This window comes from Vigna umbellata, chromosome 4 (assembly GCF_029865625.1).
Source record: "Vigna umbellata cultivar VRB3 chromosome 4, Vumbellata_1.0, whole genome shotgun sequence".
Classification (NCBI taxonomy): domain Eukaryota; kingdom Viridiplantae; phylum Streptophyta; class Magnoliopsida; order Fabales; family Fabaceae; genus Vigna; species Vigna umbellata.
Genome location: NC_142168.1, coordinates 55,382,116 through 55,395,693, shown reverse-complemented (window position 1 = coordinate 55,395,693; position 13,578 = coordinate 55,382,116).

The following is a 13,578-nucleotide window of genomic DNA, read 5'->3' as shown; positions in this document are numbered from 1 at the left end:
TCAGCGGTAACTCTGCAGATTTTTGAAAAATCAGTTTTAAAGCTTCCCTAACTCCACCCAAATGCAATTTTCAGTTTTCCAGTTCATAATCATGCAGTTTAATCGGTTCAAACATCAAATATATCATCAAATCATGCATAGAAATCAAAACCCCTAAATATTCATGCTTTGACAATCACATTCAAATTCAAGAACCCTAGAATGAACAAAATGCATTTTACTTACTTGGGTGGAGATGCTAGATGATATGAGAATGCTTCCAAACTAGAATGCTCTCTTCCAACCCCAAACTTTGATAGCACACTAGTGTAAAAGTGAGTGGAAGAGAAATTTTCTAAAGAGGGAAGAGTAAAAAGATGTGGGAAACCTAAGAGGAGATATGTGGGAGTCTTAGTGCAGAGAAGAGCTTGAAAGAATGTAAAAACGCGCAGCTTAGGGTTTAAAATTACCCCAATGGGCTCGGGTTCCGCTAAGGGGAACTTAAGCCCATCTGCGATAGTACCGCTCAGCGGTAATTGCCGCTCAGCGGCACTTTCTTGATGTGCCCTTCTCCTTCTTTTCTTGACCTACGTGCCTTCCTAGCATACCCCTCATAGGTTCCCTGCAATTCAATGTTAAAAATGCTTATGCAAACCCTAACTAAAATAAACAAACAAAAAACAATCAATCAACTGGGTTGCCTCCCAGGTAGCGCTTGTTTAACGTCACGAGCCTGACCCAAAATCCACCAACACCCATCAGTAGGTGTTTCAAACTTACCAGCACCCATCAGTAGGTGCAAAATCTTCTCACCAACACCCATCAGTAGGTGTTACAAACTTAGTATCCTTCAGTAGATACTTAACCACCTAGCATCCTTCAGTAGATGCTAAATCCAACAAAATAATGTCCAGAATAATGTTCACAAATTACAAATTATAAAACCAAATCAAAAGTTTGTAAATCTACTGGGTTGCCTCCCAGCAAGCGCTCTTTTAACGTCATTAGCTTGACCCAACCTCAAGTTCCTTCTTCTTTTTCTTCTTTCTACTGAACTTCTTCAGAAATTTGATCAAACCAGGAACCTGTTGCAATGTCTCAATCATAGGAACTTTAATCTCCAATTTCTTGAAGATTTCAATAAAGCACTTGAATTTCTTTTCCTTCCTATGATTCTTCTTTAGATGAGGATGTGATTTTTCATGTGATTTCTTCTTCTTTCCTCTCATCTTCGTTTTCTTCCTTTTTCTCTCCCTAAATTTTCTCTTTTTCTCTTCTTTTATTTTTTTCTTCCTTTCTCTTTTTCTCCTCAACTTCTTTATCTTCACACAAATTTTCTTTCTCTCTTCTCTCTCAACCAATTCTTTTTCTTTTTCTTCATCTTTATCTTTCTCACTCAACTCTTCTTTCTCTTTTCTCTCTACCCTTTCCTCATCTCCCTCTAATTTTTCCTCATCAAGAATCTTGTCACTTTCAGTGATAATGACTTGCCCTTCCTCCTTAAGGTTAACATCAGTATTAACATCATCATTTAATATCTGACTAATGTGACGAAGTTGCATCTCCATTCTTTTACATGATTCTTCAATGCTTTTTTGAGTAGAGTCGGAATTTTTCAAAAATCGTTGAAGGGTGTCCTCCAACCTATCCAAACTTCCTGATAGAAAGGGTTGTTGCTGCCATTGTTGTTGTGGTTGGTTCTCAAATTGTCCAGCAGCTTGCCAAAATTGGCTTTGATCCATGCTTGAGTGAGGTTCCCACCATTGGTTGAGATTACTTTGGTAGAATTGAGTGCCCCTATAGTTAAACTCTTGACCAAATTGCATTCTGCAGACATTAGGCACAAAACCCTAAAAACAATTGTTAGCACAAAAAGATAGAGAAAAGAAAAAAAATCAAAGGATATAATTGAAAAGATAAAAAGATAGGAAATAAAAACAGAAAAATAAAAACATAAAATAAAATAAAATAAAATAAAATACAAACAGAAAATAAAATAAAATAAAATATAATCTAATAAAATAAAATCAAATAAAAACCGAAAAATAAAAAACAGAAAATAAAAACAGAAAACAGAAAAACAGAAAACAGAAAAAATAAAATAAAATCAAATAGAATACAAACTGAAAAATATAAACAGAAAAATAAAATAAAATAAAAATTCGAAATTAAAATAAAATCTAATCTAAAAAGATAAAAATAAAATCTAACCTAAAGGATAAAAATAAAATCTAAAAAGATAAAATAATAAAAACAGAAAAAATAAAAACAAAAATTCAAAATTAAAGTCAAAGATAATCAATAATCACACAAATTAACCAGTTAAACCACGAGTCCCCAGCAACGGCGCCAAAAACTTGATGGACAAATTTGTAAGCACCAAAATATGATGTCACAAACTTGTTTCACAATCGGCAAGTATGACCGAATCGTTTCAAGTAATAAACTTGGTAAGACCAAGTATCGTTCTCCCAAAGGACTCACGGCCTAGTTTAGTTATGTGATTTGTTGATTAGCTAAGACTTAAGAACACAATAATTGAAGTTTAATATGCAAAGACGAAAATTAAATATGTATGCATGAATTGATCAATGACAAAGACAAAAGATAAACACTTTCAAGGAAATATATGAATGAATATGTTGTTGGGGGTCAATTTCATCTCATCCACTCTCATATATTTTAGGAATTCAACATTCAAATCATCATTGTTAATGCCACTCTCTAATGTACCATTCTAGATGGCTTCTCCCTAATCAAATAGTTCATACAATTCCTAGCATTCCTAATGATTAGTTTATTTTGCGCAGGAGCTTAAGGCAATCAATATAATATTGTCAGTATAATATTGAGAGAAATTCCCCGGATCTAGATTTCCCTGTACGTGTCCGTATCAACAAAACCAATAATCATGCATTAGAATGAGTTAAACAATGCAAGCATTGAGCAAAGAGGAAAAACCCTAACTAATGATGAAAGAAAGCATATGTCTTAATTCTAAGATGTACTCAACAAATCCATATATGAGAGCTTCAAGAGATTACTTTGATTCCCCAACAAACATACAAGGTTTAGTTCACCATATTCATGGTGAGCCTAGATGAATTACAATGAAAGTATGAAAGAATAAACCCAATAAAGGTGAAGAGGTAGCCTGAGCATCCAAGATCCTCCTTCAAAGGGGTGAAAAAGAGAGTGTTTGCCTCGTTTCTGCCAAAGATGCCTAACTATAGGACGTGCAAGCCCTTATATACTAATCTAGAGTTACAAAAGATTACAAAAGTCCAAGCCCAAAAAGTGTCGCTCAGCGGTATTTACCGCTCAGCGGTGATTGCGCGTCTTCTTTCTTCCCCTCAGCGGCCATTTTGCCCCTCAGCGGTTCCAACGTCACCTCTTGAGTGCCGCTCAGCGGTAGTTTGCCGCTGAGCGGTGCCTTCGACTTCTCCTTTTTGCACTCTTTCTTGTCTTTTCTAATGTCCTCTCTCTTATTCTTCACTTCTTTCACCAAATTCACCTCAAAACCTGCACAAAAACACTTAAATCAAGCATAAACCTGTCCAGCTCTCTTATTTCTGAAAATATAAACAAAAGGCATGATTTCAAGCTAGTTTCTAAGTCTAAAGGTTGCTTTTAGTATCAACTTTAAGCATGAAAATAACAGTTTTTCAACTGTTATCAGCTGCGTCTTCATTCGTCGGAGAAGCTTCGAGGAGTCCGAATCGAGCTCGCACAACTTCAATCGACCTCTCCTCGGGCGTTCGTCCATCAAGCTTTCTCAACCACCAAAGGAGTGTCATAATGTCTTACAGGTTCAACAACAACTTTGTGAACTATGTGGTGGTGATCATATTAATGGTCAATGTGCAGTGCCCGAGAATCTCAATAAAGATGTTAACTACATGGGCAACCAGTTTCGTCCCATAAATTACAATTAAGGGTGGAAATCTCATCCAAGCATGAGACAAGGTTAATTTGGGCAAGCTGGTGGTCAATTCAATATACCACCACAACAACAACAATAGTGGCAACAACAACCCTCTCTAGCTGACAAAACTACAAATCTTGAGGAGACTCTCCAACAGTTCATGCTGGCAACTATCTCCAATCAGAAAAGCACTGAAGCTGCTACAAGGAATCTGGAGATGCAGGTGATGCACAAATTTATGATCACCAAAATATGATGTCACAAACTTGTTTAACAATCGGCAAGTATGACCGAATCGTTTCAAGTAATAAACTCGGTAAGACCAAGTATCGTTCTCCCAAAGGACTCACGGCCTAGTTTAGTTATGTGATTTGTTGATTAGCTAAGACTTAAGACAAAATAATTAGATTTTACTATGCAAAAGACGAAAATAAACATGTATGCATGAGGTTGATCAATGGCTAAAACAAAAGACAAGCACTTTCAATGAAATATATTGATGAATATGTTGTTGGGGGTCAATTTCATCTTATCCACTCTCATATATTTTAGGAATTCAACATTCAAGTCATCATTATTAATGTCACTCTCTAAATTACCTTTCAAGAAGGCTTCTCCCTAATTACGAGTTCATAGGATTCCTAGCATTCCTAATAATTAGTTTTTTTAGCACAGGAGCTTAAGGCAACCAATATACTATTGGGAGAAATTCCCCGGATCTAGACTTCCACGTACGTTCCCGTATCGACAAAACCAATAATCATGCATTGAATGAGTTAAACAAAGCAAGCATTGAGCAAAGAGGAAAAACCCTAACTAATGATGAAAGAAAGCATGTATCTCAAATAAGATGTTTAAACACTAATTCCATATATGAGAGTTTCACAAGACTACATTGATTCCCCAACAACAATACAAGGTTTAGTTCACCATATTCATGGTGAACCTAGATGAACAATAATGAAAGAATGAAGGATAAAACCCTAGAAAGGTGAAGAGGTAGCCTGAGCATCCAAGATCCTCCTTCAAAGGGGTGGAAGAGAGAGTGTTTGCTTCGTTTCTGCCAAAGATACAAACCCTAGGACGTCCTAAAGCTTATATACTATTCTAAAATTACAGAAAATTCAGGCCCAAGCGCATAAGTGTACCGCTCAGCGGTAAAGTGCCGCTCAGCGGTAAGTGGGTGTGTAATTTCTTCCCCTCAGCGGCCATTTTGCCCCTCAGCGGTTCCAACGTGAACTCCTGAGTGCCGCTCAGCGGTAAACTGCCGCTGAGCGGTAGTTGCGGCTTCTCCTTTTGCACTTTTTGATGTCTTTTCTGATTCCATCTCTCTCCTTCTTCACTTCTTTCACCAAATTCACCTTAAAACCTGCACAAAAACACTGAAATCAAGCATAAACCTGTCCAGCTCTCTTATTTATGAAAATATGAATAAAAGCATGATTTCAAGCTAGTTTCTAAGTGTTAAGGGTTACTTTTAGTATGAATTTAAGCATGAAAATAACAGTTTTTCAACTGTTATCAGCAGGTTGGTCAAATAGCCAAGAAGTTGGAAGAGATACCTATCAAAAGTTTCGGGGCTGATACTGAAGTTAACCCCAAGGAAGAATGCAAGGTTATTGTGAGCGTGAAAGATGAGAGGGAGAATGAGAAAGAAGTAGAGAGAAAAGAAAAAATTAAGTTAAAAGAGAGAGAAGAAAAAGAAGAGAGAAAAATTGAAGTTGAGAGAAAAGAAAAAGAAAAGATTGTGAAGGAAGAGAGAAAAGAAAAAATTGAGATAAATCTTCATCTCCCTAACGAGTGTTCCAGAAAGGAAAAAGAGATGCAATTAGGGTGCTTTGAAGAAATCTTCAAAAAATTAGGGATTAGAATTCTTGTGACTGAAGCATTGCAACATGATAACAGTTGAAAAATTGTTATTTTTATGTTTAAAATTAATACTAAAAGCAACTTTTAACACTTCGAAACTAGCCTGGAATCATGCTTTTGTTTATATTTTTTGAAATAAGAGAGCTAGACAGGTTTTTGCTTGATTTTAGTGTTTTATGCAGGTTTTAAGGTGAATTTGGTGAAAGAAGTGAAGAAGGATAGATATGGAATCAGAAAACAACTCAAAAAGTGCAAAATGAGAAGCCGCAAGTACCGTTGAGCCGCAGTTTACCCCTGAGCGGCACTCAGGAACACCCGTTGGCTCCGTTGAGGGGTGAAAGTGCAGCTGAGGGGAAAATTGACTATGCGCTGGTACCGCTGAGCGGAAGTTTACCACTGAGCAGTGGTCTTTTGGGCTTAGGCCCACTTTTCTGTAATATTACGAATAGTGATGAGTCAATATTTTCTTGATTTCACTTAGTTTATTGTGCTTGAATTAATCACTGAATTATGCTTAAATGTCCGGTATTTTTCAATTTTTGCTAATTATGCTTAATTTGATCAGAAATTCTTATTTTAATTAATTTGAATTATCTGAGGCTAATTATTTGCATTATTAATTGTAGGGAAATTTTCGGATAATATTTGGGACATTTGGAGGTCAAAATAAATGCCACATCAAAATATACTTTAAACTAAGCAAAGAGAAGGTGGAGATTAAATTATATCTTGGGCTTCACACACGGACTAGGCACTTGGCTTTTGGTCTAGCAGCTTGGATTTGAGCAGGTGTGTTTGGAGAGAATGGGAGGTGCAGCAAAAGGAGACAGCAGGCCTTCCATTGTTGTCCAGCGTTGATTAGCACAACAGCGTCCAGCATGGTTTGCACCCATTTATTTCTTCATCCAACAATCAACACGTGAAGGAAGGAGGCTTCATTTAGCAAAGAAAGCACACGCTCTAACAAAAATAAGTGTTGCATAGAGTGAGTAGCGTCACGGAGATTACAGAGAAAGGGAGTCAGCACGTTGGGCTTCATTTTCCAGCAAAGCACACGGCCCAAGGCGGAACTGAAGTGGAGTTCAGCAGCCTCCACGTCCCACATTTGTCTAGCATCCAGGAAGAGATTTGGACATTGGAGGCAAAAGCGGAGGTGCAGCACACAATTCTCGGTGCAACAATAATTAATAGAAGTCCAGCTGGCAGGAGAAGAAAGGGTGGCACCCAACATTTTCCAGCACTCATGGTCCCATTTGGAAGTGCACGTCCAGCAAATTAAAGAGCTGATTGGTTTTAATTGAAGAAGTGAAGCAAACCTCGCGTCCAAGAGGTGCACACGGGAGCTTCCAGCTGGCTTTGAAGAAAGAAGCAGCCACACACGCGTCCAGGAAGTGCAGCAGCGTCTGGGAGGTGTGTGCTTGGAGAGATTCGGCCCACTTGAAAGCACAACACGGCAGCACTTCAGACGCACATAGCCTCCACGGTCCAGCAAGCAGAAAGGGTGTGACATCCAGCAAGGGGCAACCACTGATGACAAATTTATGAACACCGAAAAACGGCGCCACAAACTTGTTTAACAATCGGCAAGTGTGACCGAATCGTATCAAGTAATAAAACTGGGTTATATGATTTGTTGATTATTTAAGACTTGTAAACAATTAATTGTAGGTTTAAATGCAAAAGACAATAATTAAACATGTATGCATGAATTTGATCAATGGAAAAGAGGAAAACAAACACTTTAATGAATTAAATGGATGAGTATGTTGTTGGGCTTATCAATTTCATCTTGTTCACTCTCATATACTTTAGGAATTCATCATTCTTTTCATCAATTGCTAATGCCACTCTCTAAATCACCTTGCAAGAAGGCCTATTCTTAATTACGAGTTCATACAATTCCTAGCATTCCTAGTAATTAGTTCTGAAGTGCAGGAGCTTAAAGGTAACCAATATGCTATTTGGAGAAATTCCCCGGATCTAGATTTCCCGGTACGTTCCCATATCGACAAAATCAATAATCATGGCAATGAATGAGTTAAACAAAGCAAGCATTAAGCAAAGAGGAAAATCCCTAACTAAAGATGAAAGAAAGCATGTATCTTAATATAAGATGTTAAAACACAAATTCCATATACGAGAGTTTCATAAGACTTCATTGATTCTCCAACAACAATACAAGGTTTAGTTCACCATATTCATGGTGAAACTAGATTAACAATAATGAAAGAATGAAAGAGATAGAAAAACCCTAGAAAGAGAAGAGGAGAGCCGTCACCATCTCCTAATCTACCCCCAAGAGGTGAAAAGTGTGTTTCTGCTTCCTCCCAGCCAAAGATACAAATCCTAAGACATTTAGGTCTTTAAATAAGACATAAAAATAATAGAAAACGGTTCCAGGCCCAAACAGATCATAAAATCGCAGAAAAATGGCCCAAAACTCGTCTGGTTGACTTTTTCCGTATTCTGGTTGACTGGTTGACTTTTCTGGTTGACTGGTTGACTTTTCTGGTTTCTAGTTGACTTTTCACCACTCCAATCATTCGGTACTTCAAGGGAATCTTGCACAAAACCATTAAATTCACTTTCAACTCTCTTATTCACAAAACTAAAGAAAAAATATGAGTTCAAGCTAGTTTCTGAGTGTTAAAAGTCGCTTTTAGTATCAATTTTAAGCATGAAAATAACAGTTTTTCAACTGTTATCACAACCCCAAACTTAGAACTTTGCTTGTCCTCAAGCAAACAAGATGTAACTCAATCTTCTACCAATCAATTCAATGGTTCACTCCATTCACAAATCCTCTTTTCAAGATAAGTAAGTACTTTAATTAAGCTCATGACAAAGACTTCAATCAAGACATGCACATGCTTTAGTGTTCACAAAGTCACTTAATATCCAAGAAATGCTATTTTTCATGAATGATCAACCAACTAAGCATGGATGTTCATGTGCTCATGGAATCTTTCCACACTAGGTAAAGTGTGTCACTCAAACACAAGTGTATAAGAGGTAATCACTCATTCACTCTACTATCAAAATGTCACATGAATTGACTTTGCCTTTCATTTAACCACAATCAAATACATTCACAAGCATGCATCATCACAAGGACTTTTCAATGTCTTATAATGTGGCTGGGCTAACAAGAAAATTGGTTTTTTCTAGATCACAAAACCCTTGAGTTAATAGAATCATATAAACACAACCATTCTTACTTATTCCCAACTTTCCTTTGCATTGAGCTTTGCTTTTTCTTCTCTTTTCTTTCTCTTTTTCTTTTTCTTTTCACATACTTAGTTCTTAGCTCTTAGCTCAATGCTTTCAATTTCCCTTTCATAACTTCCCAGCAACCCCAAACTTGAACATTTGTCAATACCACAAAATATTTTCTACTTAACTCAAGGTAAAGCTTTTCACAAGGGGTTTTCAAATTATGTTCAAGGCTACAGGTTCAAATGATAGAACACATAGTGCTCTCTTTTAGTGGGCTAAATTCATGAAATTGGCCAATAAAAGGGTTACCAACAAATGGCCTTGATCAAATGATGCAAACAAGCAATTGATTCAATCATAGAAAACCTGGGCAAAGTCATTCATGCTTTCACAGTAATAGTATTCAATAACAATTCTGGAGCTCAAAACCTCACATATAAGCTCATTCACATTCCACATATAACGTCCTGCTTAGAATCATAATCACAATCACAACATCATGCATTTGTTCACAAAGCTTGTGAATCACCTGTATAAGCATCTAATGTGCACATCTCAACATCAATCAATATCAAAGCATCATCAGGCATTACTTATCAAACAACAATCATAAGCAAACCATCATAAGAGACAAAGTTTCCAATTGAGTACATCAAACCCTATTCTAAAAACAAAAGTGATTGATAAAATAAATTCTGCTCTAGTGCTTTGAAAAACTCAGCCCCATCAATGATGCTCTCTCCCAACCCCAAACTTAGATGGAAAACTAGTGAGAAAGTAAGTGGAAGGGAGATTTTCTAACGAGGAATGAAAGGAAAAATGTAGAGAACCTTTGGAAAAGTGTTTAGGAGTGTGTGTGCAGAGAAGAATCTGAAAATAGAGGCCAAAGCGTGACTTGGGTATAAAAATACCCTAATGGGCTCGGGTTTCGCTAAGGGGCAACCTAAGCCCATTTTACGATACCACTGCTCAGCGGCACTTTCGTGTTGTGCTTTTCTTCTTCCTAGCTTACCCTAGGTGCCTTCTACTCATGCCCCTCACTTGCTCCCTACAATTAAGTTCTCAGATCACTCAAACATTCAATCCCTATCATGCAACTAAAGCAGAATCAAAACAAACAATACAAATAAAATCAATCAACTGGGTTGCCTCCCAAGTAGCGCTTGTTTAACGTCATGAGCCTGACCCAAAATCCTCCAGCACCCTTCAGTAGATGCAAATCTTCCTTACCAACAGCCATCAGTAGGTGTATACAAACATAGTATCATTCAGTAGATACTCTTCCGCCTAACATCCATCAATAGATGTAAACCCTGTAACAAACTTATAACTAAAACAAAAAAACCCAAAAGTTCAAAATTACATCACCAAACCAAAATTTAAAAGTTCTTAAATCACTGGGTTGCCTCCCAACAAGCGCTCTTTTAACGTCACTAGCTTGACCCAATGAAGTTCATGTTCTTTCTTCTTTTTCTTCTTTCTACTGAACTTCTTCAGGAATTTGATAAAACCAGGAACCTGTTGCAGTGTCTCAATCATAGGAACTTTAATCTCCAATTTCTTGAAGATTTCCATAAAGCACTTAAATTTCTTTTCCTTCCTATGATACTTCTTTAGATGAGGATGAGGTTTTTCATATGATTCCTTCTTCTTTCCTCTCATCTTCTTTTTTTTACTTTTCTTCTCCCTAAATTTTCTCTTTTTCTTTTCTCTTATTTTTTTCTTCCCTTCTCTTTTTCTTCTCAACTTCTTTATTTTCACACAAATTTTCTTTCTCTCTTCTCTCTCAACCACTTCTTTTTCTTTTTCTTCATTTTTATCTTTCTCACTCAACTCTTCTTTTCCTTTTCTCTCTATCTTTTCCTCATCTCTCCCTATTTTTTTCTCATAAAAAATCTTGTCACTTTCAGTGACAATGGCTTGACCTTCCTCCTTAGGGTTAACTTCAGTATTAACCTTAAAATCGTTCAATCTCTGACTAATGTAACAAAGGTTCATCTCCATCCTTTTACATGATGCTTCAATGTTTTTCTGAGTGGAGCTGGACACCTGCAAAAACTATTGAAGTGCGTCCTCCAATGTTGGCATTCTTGCCGATAGAGAGGGTTGTTGTTGCCATTGTTGTTGTGGTTGATTCTCAAATTGTCCAACAGCTTGCCAAAATTGACTTTGATCCATGCTTGAGTGAGGTTCCCACCAGTGGTTGAGATTACTTTGGTAGAATTGAGTGCCCATATAGTTAAATTCTTGTCCGAATTGCATCCTGCAAGCATTAGGCACAAAACTCTAGAAAATATTTGTTAGCACAAAAAGATGGAGAAGATAGATAAAGAATCAGAGATAAGAAGATAAAATAAAAACCGAAAAAATAAAAACAGAAAATAAAAACAGAAAATAGAAAAAAATAAAAACAGAAAATAAAATAAAATAAAAACAGAAAAATAAAATAAAATAAAATAAAATAAAATAAAAACCAACAAATAAAAACAGAAATTCAAATTTCAAAATTAAAATTCAAGTCAAAGATAATCAATAATCACACAAATGAACTAGTTAAACCACAAGTCCCCGGCAACGGCGCCAAAAAACTTGATGACAAATTTATGAACACCGAAAAACGGCGCCACAAACTTGTTTAACAATCGGCAAGTGTGACCAAATCGTAACAAGTAATAAAACTGGGTAAGACCAAGTATCGTTCTCCCAAAGGACTCACGACCTAGTTAGTTATATGATTTGTTGATTATTTAAGACTTGTAAACAATTGATTGTAGGTTTAAATGCAAAAGACAATAATTAAACATGTATGCATGAATTTGATCAATGGAAAAGAAAAAAACAAACACTTTAATGAATTAAATGGATGAGTATGTTGTTGGGGTTATCAATTTCATCTTGTTCACTCTCATATACTTTAGGAATTCATCATTCTTTTCATCAATTGCTAATGCCACTCTCTAAATCACCTTGCAAGAAGGCCTATCCTTAATTACGAGTTCATATAATTCCTAGCATTCCTAATAATTAGTTCTGAAGTGCAGGAGCTTAAAGGCAACCAATATGCTATTGGGAGAAATTCCCCGGATCTAGATTTCCCCGTACGTTCCCATATCGACAAAATCAATAATCGTGGCAATGAATGAGTTAAACAAAGCAAGCATTAAGCAAAGAGGAAAATCCCTAACTAAAGATGAAAGAAAGCATGTATCTTAATATAAGATGTTAAAACACAAATTCCATATACGAGAGTTTCACAAGACTTCATTGATTCTCCAACAACAATACAAGGTTTAGTTCACCATATTCATGGTGAAACTAGATTAACAATAATGAAAGAATGAAAGAGATAGAAAAACCCTAGAAAGAGAAGAGGAGAGCCGTCACCATCTCCCAATCTACCCCCAAGGGGTGAAAAGTGTGTTTCTGCTTCCTCCCAGCCAAAGATACAAATCCTAAGACATTTAGGTCTTTAAATAAGACATAAAAATAATAGAAAACGGTTCCAGGCCCAAACAGATCATAAAATCGCAGAAAAATGGCCCAAAACTCGTCTGGTTGACTTTTTCCGTATTCTGGTTGACTGGTTGACTTTTTTGGTTGACTGGTTGACTTTTCTGCACTCCAATCATTCGGTATTTCAATTCTTCTTTCAAATCATTCAATTAGCCTACAAAATCAAGGGAATCTTGCACAAAACCATTAAATTCACTTTCAACTCTCTTATTCACAAAACTAAGGAAAAAATATGAGTTCAAGCTAGTTTCTGAGTGTTAAAGGTTGCTTTTAGTATCAATTTTAAGGATGAAAATAACAGTTTTTCAACTGTTATCAGCCACGTTAGAAGCAACGTGGGGTGGTCCAGCGAAATTGGGGGGTGCGTCCAAGAAGCAGAACGTGAAGCAGATCTAGGGGCGCGGTGTCATGACCTGGATAAAGGAAGGCACATGAGTTATTGAGAGAGGGAGGTCTTGGCTTTGAAGAAAAGGAAGAACGGAGATTGAGAATGGAGGGTTACGGCTAGGGATTCTTTTTGTTTTTCTTTTCATTGAGCTGCTGTCCAGCACGTTGTGAGCAGTCGCCACTTACATTAATCTCGGCTTTTGAATGTTTGCACAGGAGAGGATGATGGTTAAGATAGGAAGTTGAGCTCCAGCCGCCACTTCGGTTAGACTTTTCTTTGGAATGTGGTTAGGGAGCTTTTATGTTTTGCTTAGAAGAATGTAGGAGGAGAGAATAGGAGCTGGAACCCGTGAGGTAGAAAGAAAGAAGCGCGAAAGTAGAAGGAAGTGTGCTAGCACATTGAACGGTTATGGCTGGAAGAGTCATGGAGATGAAATGAGAAGTAGAATAGGTGGGACTAGGTGTTGTCACGTTCAGAGCGCAGCACGAAAGCTTTCATTTTTCTTTCCTTCGCTGTTAACATTTATTTAGTGCCATTTCCTTGATGAATTAATGCTTAGTTTAATTGTTGTTGCATTTTTATTTTATTCCAACACATTTTCCTTCAAGTTGTTCAATTTGGTTTATTTTTGGAGCTACACAGTGATTTTATTATGGGGAATTCATTTTCCTTTCTTTTAGAAAAAGTG